The following is a 12,300-nucleotide window of genomic DNA, read 5'->3' as shown; positions in this document are numbered from 1 at the left end:
CCATGTGTGTTTACATGAAACATCTGAGGGCTTGAACATATAAAGTGCGATTGTTATGCATTTGGTTGATTTTTATGCATGAATACTAGAATTGCACATCCTACATAGATGCTGTCGACAAAGATAGACATGTACTATTGATACTCGCTTATAAAACGAATTCAGCTGCAAACTGGATTGACCCATAATGTGCTGGCAGATATGGGTCTGTGCAGTTTTTTAAAGTAATCAGTCGAACAAACAACATAGACCCTATTCTGCAGGTGCATTATGCTACATCAGATCAAAATTCTGTTGTTTTCATTTTGACTCGACTTATAAGCTAGCATATATGTACATAATTATGAAGTAGTATATGTTATCCTCATTATGAAGCCCCTCAGTATATTACTACACCGCTTACTGCACGGGTATAGTAAAAGAGCCATTTATATTGCTAAATATTCTATGATAATCTCTAACATTATTAACTACCTTGTTTTTGTGCATTAATATAACCAACTTTACTTTAGACTTACCCCATTATAAAGTAACATATATACACCACCAGCTTTGTGGCATCATTTGTTGGTGATGTCTGCATGGTCAAGATGGCATAGAGGTTGGTGTTTCCAGGCAAGGTTGTGTGTACTGTTTATTTGTTGATCTGGGTGTTGAATCTCCAAAGATTGTGAAATTAAAAATTCTCTAACCTGTATGATAATATTCTTTATTTGCATTTGTAAAACTTATGTCCGTATTATCAAGTATTCTCCTGTAGGATGCAGGGAAAGCACTTTCCATTCAGTTTCATGTGTATTTGTAATTATATGGTTCACTTTTATAGTTCTAATGAATGACATTATGAAGTGAGATGATGATTTTATTACTTGTGAAAAAAATAATTGAGAATTGTGCTTAAAAATTTATGTTACCAAATATTCCAGAAAATTGATTTATGTAAATCTCAGATAAAATTAGTAATCACTTATTTAATGCCGAGCCTTGTTATATAAGCTATGTACTGCAAAATGAAACGAATTGCTTAATGAAGCTGATAAGTAACCAGCATTTAACTGTGAGCAAAAAAGAATGACAGCAATTCCCAAGTAGTTCAGATAAGCAAACATCATTTTTGGGCACATTATAGTTTTTGTAAGAAAACACATAAAAAACATCAAATTTTTAAACAGTTTTTTCAGCAAAATCCATTGCAATTGTGGTAGGTCATTATTTTGATGAACTTTGACATCACCCGAGGTGCATATCTTCCATTACACATTGTCAGTTTAGGGTTAGGGTTGGTACCTTAGATGTAAAATGAACAAAAAAGACTTAGTACCATATCCTTTAAAGCAAGTCAGATAGGGCTACAAGTGTATTAGACCAAGATCTAATACAGCAGTTGATATAAGTCTATGCAGTTTGTTAGGACTAATAGGCAAAACAAATAACATAGACCCTAATCAGCCAGTGTATTATGTGTTTGCAGATCATGGTCTTTGTTTGCAGTTGGATCTGACTTGTATGTGAATAAGTATGGTATATACGTTGTTCATTGGTAAATCCAAGTCTTTTTAATTGTCTCAGATGGATGCACCATACACATGGATAGCTATAAGTGTCAGGATATGGGAAACAAAAATCTGTACTCCTGACAGCAGGGTGTACTTTATATACATGGATATGCATCATGCTGTGACAGATATGAGTCATTACTCATTACAGCCAGGTATGCCTTTTATATGGATATTTATGTGCATCATGCTATGGCAAATCTGTCATTATTCATTACAGCCAGGTATGCCTTATATATGGATATTTATGTGCATCATGCAATGGCAAATCTGTCATTACACATTACAGCTGGGTATGCCTTATATATGGATGTTTATGTGCATCATGCTGTGGCAAATCAGCCATTGCTCATTACAGCTGGGTATGCCTTATATATGGATATTTATGTGCATCATGCTATGGCAAATCTGAGTCATTACTCATTACAGCTGGGTGTGCCTTATACACCGCTCCTTCGATAACTCGTGCCCGGATAACTTTCAATCCCGCTTATAACGCGGTGTCTGTCTTGGCTCCTGTTTTTTTCCAGAGAAAATGTATTTAAAATATCTTTAAAATATGCTGAACATGAAAAAATCACGATAAGAATTTATAAATTAAACCTTGATACATTGCTCATTTTATCATCGAAAATGGTGATTAATGCCTGTAAAAATATAATCCATATTTTGAAATTTGCAAGTTCTAAATAAGAATTAATTTCAGAGATCTTGAAAACGCTTAATTATGCATATTTGGAAGCCAGTTTTGGATCTGGTATGCAGAAAATCACTGACGCGGGAGTCCTCCGTACGCATGTAATAGGTGCGCGGGAAAATTCAAAGATTTGCCGGTCCTGTTTCAGCCACCTGCTTTGTGGGAAAATGTGTTGATCAGTTAACTGTGCTGATATTTACAATGACAGAATTCAGTGACTGAAAGACTCTTTGATGTGCATACATGTTGCCATTTTATAAGAGTACATAAAAAAAAGAACATGATGCAATAGCTAGGCGGCTAGTTCAAAGTCTTTGACTGGCGGCCGGGTGAGAAAATGTACCGATATTTAGTGATTGAATTCAGAGGCAGAAAAACCCAGTTTTAAAATCCTAGCAAGACCTCTGTTTCAAGATATCATATATTATGTAAGTTTCTATGATAAATAGTTGTCAGTATACTGTAAATAAACAGTCTGGTGAAATAGCGATCAATGAAAACTTCTGGTAAATGCTAACAGGTGGCAACAGAGAATGAAATAAACACCAATTAAACGTCTTCCTGTGTGTAAGTCACGTTCTAATCCTTTAATTCCGTTTCAGTGTAAACATTATAATCATGACATATTCTGTTCATTGAAAACATGAAAAGAGTCAATCGACTGTCGTATTGAAACCCGTGAGTACTTCTGTGAGAACCTAATTACATGCCGGCTTTGTTTTGATCAGCAACTTGGGGAAGTGTTTGTTGCATTAAAAAATCGATTACAAGAGACCTGGGGTGCTGGATTAAGGGTCTTAGAGCTGCCTTTGACGTAAAGCAATACAATAACAGAGACAGCGACGATGATAGTGATTTCGAAGGTTTCAGTGAAACTGATGTCATTAATGCCGAGGCTGTTTGGGAGAAATTCGTACAGACTCATGGTCCAGAGATGGGCGTTTCTCTTGATGATATGGAGGAGTGGATTTGTGCTGACAATGATTGCCCCACAGCCGAATACATGTCAGATGAAACAATAATTAATTCTATAACGAACAAATTTGCAGCAGAAGACGATTCTAACTGGAGTACCACAAGTGTTGAAAGTGATGCAGACGCAGATGTTGCACCACCTCTCCCCTCTGCACAGGAAACAATCAAATATTTTGATATTGCCATAAGGTGGCTGGAGACCCAAAATGTTGACTACGTAAAGCTCATGCAGTTGAGAAATCTGAGGGATTTTGCTCAGCGGCAGAGAAACCAAGGAGTAACACACACAAAAAAAATTAACTGATTTTTTCAAAAAGTGAATTGATATTTGTCAAGCGTGGCACGAATGGCAAGTATTAACTTGTTCTAATTTACGTTGTTTTAAATTTGTAGACCAATTAAATATGTTAGTACTGATTAACCCTTGTTTTTTTGTTTTCCATTTTACTTTTATCGCATTCAAATCTATCTATCTATCGTTAGCAGCAGAGGGGGCGAATCCGACATTTTGTCCAATCGTTATTTTGCTTAATTATTACTTTCTGCACTCAGCGGATCCGGCGTAGTCAGCGCTGGTAAAAAAAAAATGACGTCGTCGTCGAGGGGATCGTCCGGACGTCATTTGGTTTAATTAATACCTTCTGCGCGCCGATCCCAGCGTCGTCAGCGTCCGGTAAGCACATCGACGACCGCGTCAATGTCATCGCCCCCTCTGCTGCTAAGTAGTTATTTACAATGAAAATTATTTACAACTAACCGAATATTTGGTCAAGTCCGATACGATATCGTGTCCGAGGATCATGTAAATTTATCGTTACGAATCCATGTGGGGTCGACTGAGCATGACTAAAAAAGTTTCGAAAAACATTAAAGTCCATGTCACCGCCGCACCATGTCTGCCAAATATTTCGTAGCGTGTGTGTATCAACGCCGTTGAACACAGCAAGAATATTACAGTTGTCTCTAATTACTTTTGGAATCTGAGTGTATCGTTGAGTGACATATATCACGTCAGTGTTTTTATGCCTGCCTCTGGAAAATATCCTAGCTGGGTTTTTTTGATTGTCTAACATAACATCATCGTACACGACTAGATTGTTAACGTCGCCATCAATATCATCAATACCCGGTGCATCATTGATATCCGTAATAAACTCAATAACATTTTTTTTAGCGATCGCTGATGCATTCTCGTTGAAATCTTTCAACACCTCGTAGCATCGTTGATCATCTACGCTAGGAGCAACCAAATACAACTTATCCCACTTCATCCATCTCATTATTAAATTGAGTAACAATTGCGTCTTGCCGGATCCAGATGGTCCGATGATAATCATCCGGATCGAGTTTGGTAACGCTGCAACATGCTTAACTGGTTCTCTTGTTTTAGTCGCCGAAAAATCAATTATATTCATATCTCTATACATAAATTATGGATCTATATTGTGTGAAGTGTAGAGTGCGTACTGGCACAAATGATATGACAACCGCTACAACAAGAAATAACAGATCGGCGCTTACTGGTAAGTGTGTACAATGCGGTACAAAGAAATTTAGATTTATTTCTATTAGACCCGGAGATGTTTTAAAAAAAAGCGAGGAGGTGACATCGCAGCCAAATTGGCAAAACTCCCCGGAACACCGTGGGCAAAGTATCCAGGAGAAAAGCACCTCCCAGGATATAACTACTGCGGCCCCGGAACACGATTAGATATTAGACTCGATGATCAAAATCAGCCCAAACCCGGTGAGTATCCAATAAACGCTATCGATAAGGCGTGTCATGCTCATGATGTTGCTTACAAAAGTAGCGATCTGCAACAGCGTCATATCGCGGATGTAAAATTAATTCACGCATTAAATGCTATTCCTGATCAATCCGTCAAAGAAAAATTAGCCTCATGGTTGGTAAAATCGGCTATGAAAGGTAAATTAATGATTGGAAGCGGAGCTTCTGGCGCTGGTAATTGAAAACGATAGCGTTTATAATAACAACATGGATTCCATCTATTATTCTCCGAGAGGATACTGGAAGGGGAAGGCCGCAATTGGTAAGCTTGCAAGCGCTGCAAAGGTAACAAAGACCACTGCGGCTAATTGGTTATCCAAACAGGCTATATGGCAAATCTATCTACCACCGCCTAAACAAATCAACTTCTCGCGCTTTGATGTCAGCGTACCTAATGAAGTTCATCAGGCTGATATACTATTTCTGCCGCATGACAACGGTTACAAATACGCGCTAACCGTAGTTGATGTTGCGAGTCGATACAAACAAGCGGAGCCGTTAAAAACAAAGTCGGCAACTGAAGTAGCCGCTGCGTTTGAAAGAATTTATCGAAGAGGTCCTCTGCGCTGGCCAAATCTACTACAAGTTGATCCCGGTAGTGAATTTCGCGGTGCTGTTTTATCAACGCTGAAACATCATAGCGTCGCGATACGACGAGGTCATACTGCGCTACATCGTGATCAGGCAATTGTTGAACGATTCAATCGAACTCTTGCTGAACGGTTATTTGGGTATCAATACGCGAAGGAATTCATCCAAGAAAAACGATCTCGTGAATGGGTCAAAAGGTTGCCAGGCGTAATTGGAGCGTTAAATAACGAGATTACCCGAGCAATCAACATGAAGCCCAGCGACGCGATTAAATACGAGTATATACCCGGAAAATCAAAAATAAATAGCGTTTCCAAGCCGATTCTCGGCGATGTCACTGTTAGATATCTATATGAACCAGGAGAGCTTGAAGGCGGTAAAAAAAGAGCTACTGATCCTATTTGGAGTGTTACCACACATAACATATCAACGATAACACGATCAACTGGTAGACCACCGATCTATAGACTGGATTCAACTGCTCCTCAGCGCGGATTTACACGCGAGCAACTACAAGTGATACCTGACGATACTCAATTACCCCCGCGTGGTCTTAACTAGCGCCGTTGCGTCTATTACACTCAAGACAGGTCAACCTCACATTGTTTTTAACATGACCGAGACTGTTATCGATTCTGTCCACGGTAAATTGGCGAGCGTCTTTATCCGAATAACGCCAGCGCATTACACAATTACAACTTGCGCAGTGATTATTCTGTTGTTGTCGTAACGCAATTATTAATTCGGCATCAATATCAAAACGCCGCTGTTTTTTTTTATCCTGTTGGCGGTAACCCGAGAGTTTTCTATCAATGACGCTTGCATCGATGACTCCGTCACTGGCTTTGTCACTGGCTTCGTCAATAACAATTCTTCGAAGCTGATTTATCCTTCGTACTCTGGACACTGCAAGATAGACTAGATTTGACCATTCGATGCGATTATCAACCATCCAAACAATTGTGTCCGTGATGGTTAGTCCCTGCGAGGAATGTATTGTTGTTGCGTATCCTAGCGTCCACGGGGATTTATCAGCACGTAGCGCGTCCTCGACGACGCTGATATCAACGAGCACAATATCATTCAGCACAAGAATTTGTTTTTCTGTCCGGCCCGGGATTTCAACTTCAGTGTTCTGCCGCCGTGTATCCGCGGGTCTATAACATAACGGCACTGGACGCGTTGGAAACTTTTCCTTATGCAACGTAAACAACTTCCGCTGAAGTGTGTCTCTGACTATCTTTCTACTCGCTACAATCAAATCGTTTGGTCTCCATGTTTCCCAGAATTCATTTAACGGCGTTTCCGGAATCACCTCGCGGATTATTTCACACTGAATTCTATCCGGCTGTAATCTGATTAATTTTTTAACCCCGCGCAGTTGTTCATCAAGTGCCCGGTAATCAGTATCGGTTTCTTCATAATAGTCCACAAAACCCTTTAACCAATCATGTGGACCCTCGCCGACAAATGGTGGTGGTTGACCATGGTCGCCACACATGATCACCGCTGTATTCGCGCGCAGCAACCACTCAAGAAACATTTGTAAAACATCTAACGAAACAGTACATATCTCATCCCAAATGATAACCCCAGGAATAAATTTTTCACCCATTCGATCAGGAGTCCACTCACCGCCACTGTATCGAAAAAAGCTGTGATAAGTAACGGCGTCAACATTTCGTTGTTTTATCTCTCGCGCTAGTCTATGGGTCGGTGTAAGCACGATTATACTTGCCCGCGTTCGAAATAATTCAATTGCCCGAGTCGTCTTTCCTGACCCGCCACAGCCGCTTAAATAAACTGTTTTATGTCTACAAATTGGATCAGAACACGGTGGTGCATTAGACCATTCTGACAATTTATCACCGCGTAAGTAATTATTTTCAACGGTGACATCTGCTGACGGGGAATAATCGCGTCGTATTTCATTTTTAATTCTCCATGTACCCCAACTCTCGTCCGGACTAGTAAACTCAGCTATGTTTCCCTTGTACTTTACGTCTATATAAAATGAATCAACGGCTACTCTAACCGCGGTGTCGGGAAATCTATTTATCATCGAGAATAAATTGATAGCGGCGTAACCCAACATAGACGCCCTCAAATGTGGATACGCGGGGCTGTCTCCATCGGCGTAAGTAACAACTGTACCCAACTTTGTTCCATTGGACAAGAAAGCTGTTTTGCAGTTCACGTATTTATTTTTTGCCACTGCGTCCTTGATTACGAAATCATATTCTGCGTCATCTATAATCAGCCGTGAGCAATATCGTTTGTAGTCGTGGTTTTTTCCACCTTGTGTGAACTTACCAATTATTCTTCTACCGAGATCTTTTGCCTCGCGGTTTCGTTGGTTGAATATCCTCCTGGACCATTCGATGATATATTCCTCGTCGGCATCAATGTGTTTTCTGGACTCGTCAATTATGCTATCTAGACGCTCCGGTTCTGGTAACCAGACTTCAGTCTGCGCCCGGTATGATATAATCGCGTCACTGACAATCAACGATACAAGCATGCTACAATCAATCATATACCGTAGCAGCGCTATTGGCAGCCACTTCTTTTCAGACATGTGTCTACCGATCCAAATATAACAACAGCGATGGAGTCCTGCCGCGAATTCAAATGATACTATGCGAGCGAATCCGGTTAAATCAAAATCAGGCAGTGGTCCATTAATAGCAACACGAGTCATTTCATGTCTGGGGTGTCCAAATCGTCTAAAGTACTTAGCGGCGGATCCATACCCGAGAAAACTCGCTGGATAACAGGCAACCATATCAACGGAAATCATAGCGTCGCGGCTGTATTCAGTGTTCCATAGTCCACCGTGATAGTATTCCAAACAACTGGATTGTACATCCGGCAGAAATTCCTTGCGCGTTGGTCTCCACGCATTTTTCCTTGCTGCAACATGAGCTACAACCGATGGAATCGTAAAACAATTTGTTAGCAGTTGTTCATCATGCTCCTCAAATTCCATGGCGGTTTTTTTCATCTTGTTGTGAAACGCTTCAGTGCGATATAATTCACCGTTTGGTCTTACAAACTGATCAAAGGTATCCGCATCGTTTTCAGCGCTGCGAAGTAACCACACTGATACAGGGTCGTTTTTACACAAGTAGGCAATAGCATCAAATAGTTTCCTCTCCGCGAGAAAACCATCCCGGGAGAATTCTTCTCCCAGGAATTCTTCGGGTATATACTTTACTGTTCTATCCCGTGGAAATATTGTGATCGCGGGCGTCCATGCGTGTTCGTTATGATCAATAATTTTGATTGGGGTCCCATTTGATTTGTACTTTGATTCGTATAATACTTCACCGGTTATCGTTGTAACGGTTATTGGAAATCTCAACGACGTTTCTAATCTCGCTATGTCGCTGATGGTTGCTCCACGCTCTTTTACGGTTAGTTCCCACTGGTTGATTTTGCTACGTCGTAAATCAGTCAATTTGTTTCCTCGACACGCATTTGTAAAATGCTCTATTACTCGTTCTGCTACACAATTTATCCCCGTTGACTGTTTCATTGGTTTCAGTTTTCCGATATCAGGTTTCTTATTTAACGGGTATATTCCATAAACAACTGCTGTTTCAGGATACGCTCGTTCATAGTATGGTCTGTCAATTCCGGTTAACAGCCCCGGCTTGGAGTCGCGGCTAACAATGACTGTTTTCATGTCGCTGAGAACTGGTTCAAATTTATCACGTATGATCCAATTACCTGATTCCACCCGGACAATGAATTTTACTCTGAAGAAATACCTTTTACCGTCAAGTTGTGATATTATCGTTGCTGCGCGGTTGTCGTTCATGGTAGCATCAACAACGCCATCAATTCGAAATGTTGACCAACTATGAGATGCGCCATCACGCTTGAATTCATCGATACAATCGCGTATTTTACTCAACAGGGTTGTATCGTTTATTAACGCTTTTGGTGTGTCCTTGAGGACTCTATCGAGATTGAACTTAATATTTTTCCGGGGCTTAATTGCTGCCAATCTCTCGAACTCATCCATATAATTAAAACAAGTATTTAAATGAAAGAATATAGTATAATGAATCACTGCAAATGGTTGATGATTGGGTCGACAACCCCGTGCAATAAATCATGTAGAGGTGAATTCTGCGGATATCATTTACAAAGCGTTCGTAATGGTTCTCTTGGCCCCCTCCCGTGCTTGGTTTGCCACGTCGGTGTAAGAGGAAAATCGCAGTTGTGTATTAATTGTGGCGGAAAGCGATACAGGGAACTAAAACGCTATTATGACAAGCGAATTAAAAACGCCGTCATTGACCCCACCGCTGACTTCGTCATCAAAACCCCCCAAGACTACGTTGAAAGATTCATAATTAAACCAAATAATAAATTAGACAAGTAGTATTATAATACAAATGGACCAAGAATTTCAGCCGCATCCTGTGCTCGTCAATTACGAGGCATCTCGCGACGGCATTGTTAGAAACCGCAAACTGAAGAAGCCGGTTGGTACCGTAAGTAATCAGGGGTATCTGATGTTTGGTGCCGGAAAGAAGAAGTACCATGTTCATAGGGCGGTATTTGAGGTATTCAACGGATTAATCGAAAATGGACTTGTGATTGATCATATTAATAATAATAAGACTGATAATTCTCTTATAAACTTGCAAGCTGTCTCGCAGAGTCAAAATACCAAAAAAGGCCAAACCGGTAAATACCCAAAGAAAGCAAAACCCGTAAAGTCATTTGATACAACAACTCACGAGGAAAAAATATTTCAGTCGATGAATGAAGCCAGTAGATACTTTGACATTTGTATCGCCTCAATACGAAAAGTAGCAGAACGAGTATATCAAACAGCAATCTCAAAAAAGACCGGGCATAGAATTCGATTTTCATATGTAGATACGAAGTCACCGGCGCCTATGGCGCTGACGAAGTCGCCATGACAATAAATTGTCCATTCCGGAAGAAAACGAATTATTAAACACCTCGGGATTGATACACGGGGTTTCATTTTTTTTTATTTAAAAACAAGATGTTCTATAAGAATAATGAATATCGAAGACATCAATAATATATTAGCCGAGATTTCAAAATTAAAAAATCAAGGAATTGAATTATCTGATGGTCTCGACAGTGAAAAAATATTATCCGATTATGAAATTATTAACGAACAGTCGAAACGGGGGCGTTTTACCCTGGCCCGCGAGTACTTTTTTGTAAAACGATTACAACATACGATTAATGAAAACTTGTACCACAATGACGCAAATGCATTCATTGGACTATTTACTGCCGTTGAAATAATACGAAAAAAACTCGGACGTGTTTATGAACGACGCCGGGAGATTTCTAGTAAGATCAAAAACATTAGAAGGATTATAGACGAAAACTCCGTGGAGCCCCCGATGGTACACTCGGCGGAAAATTAGAAAATTGCGGATCAATTTACAATAATGGTAGGTGAATCACTTACTACTCGGCTAGCCAGAGAGCGGCTAGCAGCGCTTAAAAAGTTCATACCGTTACGAGACAGAGTGAGAGAGAAACTTCAAACGCGACAACAAATGCAAACCGATTTTACTGTTGGAAGCGAACAACTCTTTGCCCCGGTAACTAAAGCGACTAAGGATGTTACAGCTGCAACAGAACGAGCAATATATGGGGATATTCCTAAGGAAGGCGAACGGAAAGAGGCATCTCTTCTTCCTGTACTTGAAAAGATAGCAGCAGAGACAGAACAAACACAGCAACGGATAAAACAACTTTCCAGTGATATAAAAACCCAACGAGAGTATGAACGATTAGCTGATATTGATGATTCTGAACAGGGTGATGTTGGTGAACTTCAAAAAATTTCCACTCAAAAAGGAGTCCCCTTTATAGATAAACTCACTGAAGGGGCTATAGCACAAATAAAACAACCTCAATTACTGAAATCCGACGAGTATAGGGTTTTTGGTAATTTTGCCGCTCAAAGCTATCATTCAAGAAAAAACTTTTTAAAAGACGAGTATAAAAACAGTAATATAAAACGAGATGACTGGGTTAATTGGTTGTATAAAACGAATAAAGAGATTGATCGCTTGGATACAAAAGAATTGGGATATAAAGAATTTAGAAGGGGAATTGATGATTATGATATACAACAACAACAAGAAATACTACAACAACAAAAAGGAGAAGTCCGAGAAAAACGTCAAAAAAAAGCTGGTTCTAAAAAAACAAGCGGAGAGGGGTATCCAAGTGGTAGTGGTCTAGTTGAAAACGCTAGTGTTACCTGTCCTGGTAGTGTTCTCAGTGATATATCACGGCTAGAGGTACTAATTGGAGGAAAACGAGCCGGAAATAACTCTACGGAAATAATCAATGAGGCTGCTGATATTTGCAAGCGGTTATTTGCAGGCGGTATCATAGACATTAATACATATCGAACGCTCATAGACGAACTCGTGGATGATTAATTGGAAAACTGGTGTTTTTAATAAGGATGATCATACACTACAACCATGATAAACCAGTACTCGTCTACGTGGTAAACTCGCGATTGCCTGTTTACCGCGCGTACTATGGAGATGGTCTCGGTAGCACCATTGCGGGGTTATTTACAAGAATGGCTCCAAAAGTAGCGCCGTTAGCCAAACAATTAGGAATGAAGGCTATTGATGTTATTCGTGATAAGGGTATTAGTGCCATTG

The 12,300-nt window shown here is 40.0% G+C and overlaps 1 protein-coding gene across 1 annotated transcript in view; it reads left to right on the top strand.

Annotated features, from left to right (window-relative positions):
- The window catches only part of LOC149779174 (kelch-like protein diablo), a 47,114-nt gene that overhangs the window by 24,249 nt on the left and 10,565 nt on the right, over positions 1-12,300 (top strand). The gene's annotated exons all lie outside the window — the stretch shown is intronic.

This window comes from Sinohyriopsis cumingii, chromosome 17 (assembly GCF_028554795.1).
Source record: "Sinohyriopsis cumingii isolate HCF-2022 chromosome 17, ASM2855479v2, whole genome shotgun sequence".
Classification (NCBI taxonomy): Eukaryota; Metazoa; Mollusca; class Bivalvia; order Unionida; family Unionidae; genus Sinohyriopsis; species Sinohyriopsis cumingii.
The sequence above is the reverse complement of the archived record's forward strand: the minus strand, read 5'-3'. Positions and strand labels throughout refer to the sequence as shown.